Below are 2926 nucleotides of genomic sequence, written 5' to 3'. Positions count from 1 at the left end.
TTTTTATCGACACTTTGTGCTTGGGAACCAAGTACACACTAACTTTTGAAAAACTTTGAGGCAATTTGAGGCAAAATTATTTGTTGGTTGGGTCATTCATTCATTCATTCATTAATTCTTTGATTTGTTTATTTATTTATCTATCTATTTATTTATTTGTGACCCTGTACCATAAACCAGTCTTATAAGTAGCAAAGTATATTTGTACTTTTATGCGAAAAATCATTAGGATATTAAGTATAGATCATGTTTCATAAAGATATTTTGTTACTACTGTAAATATTTCAAAACATAATTTTTGATTAGTAATATGCATTGCTAAGAACTTCATTTGGACAACTTTAATGGCCATTTTCTTAATATTTATATTTTTTTTCACCCTCAGATTTCAGATTTTCAAATAGTTGTATCTTGGCCAAATATCAGCTTTCAGATGATGTATAAATCTCAGTTTTAAAGAATTGACCCTTATGACTGGTTTTGTGGTCCAGGGTCACAAGAAATTATTACTTCTGTTCAGCAATGATGCATTATTGATTAATTGATTTCTAAATGAATTCTTTTGAATTCTCTACATCAAAAAATCAGGGTGTACACAAAAATAATAAGCAACACAATTGTTTTCAACATTGATTATAAAAAGAAATGTTTCTTGAGCAGCAAATCAGCATATTAGAATGATTTCTAAAGGATCATATGACACTTAGGACTAGAGAGATTGCTGAAAAATCAGCTTTGCATTACAGAAATTAATTACGTTTTAAAATATTCTTGATTAGAAAACAGCTATTTTAAATAGTAATAATATTTCACAATGTTAAAGTATTGTACTGTATTCATGATCAAATAAATCCAGCCTTTGTAAGGATAATAAAACAAAATAATTTAAAAAATCTCACTTGCCCCCAAACATTTTCAGTCATAGTGTGTGTTATACAAATAATTTCCAACAATAAATAAATATATAAAATATTGAAATATGTTTATGTTGCTGTTTCTTAAGATTGTTAGTTTAGTTCATATTTTTGTAAAAAAGTAAACCATTAAAAAACAATAAAATCTAAAGCTACATAAAACAACATTTGAAAAGTTTCTTGACCCTTTTTGATCTTCACTTAACAAAAAGCTCCTACTTTCAAAAGAAATCAAACACCCTGGGACACAAAAGTGCCTGTAGTTGTAGAAACGGCCTTCTATCTCTTCATCGCTCTCTGGTTTAATCTCCATCGCTCTCTTTACGACCCTCCTCCCTCTCTTGATTTCCCTCGTACTCTCGTTCCCTCACCTCCCTCCTCTGTCTTTTCTGAATATCCCTCCCTCTCTCCCTGATCTCCTCCCTTACTCTGTCACTCGTTCATTCTTTCGCTCTCTCTCTTTCTTTAGCAGTGTAGTCCGGGCACACTGCCAGCTGGCTTGTGTCTTTTTTGAATGAATACCTGATGAAGTTGGTGGTGCGCAGTGAGGTGAGGTGTGGGAGGAGCTGAGCGTGTGAGTGAGCGAGAGAGAGAGAGGGAGGAGAGAGCTGGCGGCCCGGCGAGGCCTTGCATAACGCACGTTTGAGTGCTGCAGGCAGGGCTTAGAGCTCAGACACACGGGGCCCGGCTGGCCAGGGGGCAGTGCCTGAGCACAGCCATGACTTTACCAGGAAGGGCCTCCATACACACCGGCAACACCGCTGTACCTCCGTAAGGTGTCGGGGTGGGAGGAGAGCAAGAGGGGACTCTCTTTGTGTCTGTTTGACTCCTGTGGGAATAAGAGAACGAGTGAGAGAGTGACTCAAATGGCCTCTCTGAACACTAAGGTAAGCTTTGACACACTCCCACTACATGAGTTTTACTCGAACGTGTGTATGTTAGAGATTGTGCATGTCTCTGTTATACAGGTAGGTCCCAACATCATCTAAAGGATATTTCAGCAGCTTTTAGGAGGTATTTGGGAAAAAATTTTTTTTTTGCTTTGTTAAACTGGAGGCATCAATTGCAGCCAACATTAGCACTTTAAACTCCTTTTAAAGCAAAAACTGTGTAAGTTGTGTCCATTTGTGAGTATATATGCATATTGCTTGTGTAAAGACCATTAAAACTCTAATGTGAGGTTCAATTGGTGTTAATGAAGTGGTACTTGAGTATTAATGATCGAACTGTGAAGGTTCATAAGATAAGGTTGGGAAATGCTATTTAGTTTCTCTCTTTCTCCCTCTTGTCGTTGTGATTCATGTTCTTTATGAGTATCTCTGGACTTGAAAGTGCAAGTCATTCAGCTGCACTTCTTCATGCAGCTACAAAGCTCTCTCTCTCTTGAGAGTGTTCTATTTCTTCTTTCCTTTCGACGTTTCTACTTTACAACCTGTCTCCGTTTCACTCGCTCTATCCATTTCTGTGCTGTTCATTGTAGAGAACAGGCACTGGGACTGATTGTAAAGGCAGGGACAGTTAGTGAGTATCTGCCCACCTTTTAAAGGAACAGTACCTCAGAAAAGTGTGGAAGGGGCTACAGTACAGTAACATTGTGTCTAGTGAGCTGCTTGCCTAGACACCTTTTTTTTGTAATTAAAAAAAAAAATTGTAATTTGTACTATAATTTTCAGATTTTAGGTAAAAGTTAAGTTACTGAAGTATATTAATTTATACATTTATTTAAACAATTATTTAGTGTCAATTATTTATCTTTTATAATATAAATACATCTATTTTATAAGTGTGTAGATATATATTGTAAAGTTTGTGTGTGTGTGTGTGTGTGTGTGTGTGTGTGTGTGTGTGTGTGTGTGTGTACCTGGTATTCATCACGTTGTGGGGACCAAATGTCCCCACAAGGATAGGAATACCAGTAGATTTTGACCTTGTGGGGACATTTCTCAGGTCCCCATGAGGAAACAGGCTTATAAATCATGCACAATTAGTTTTTTTGAGGAAGTAAAAGTGTG

This window comes from Garra rufa, chromosome 17 (genome assembly GCF_049309525.1).
Source record: "Garra rufa chromosome 17, GarRuf1.0, whole genome shotgun sequence".
Lineage (NCBI taxonomy): Eukaryota > Metazoa > Chordata > Actinopteri > Cypriniformes > Cyprinidae > Garra > Garra rufa.
Note: the sequence above shows the minus strand (reverse complement) of the source record.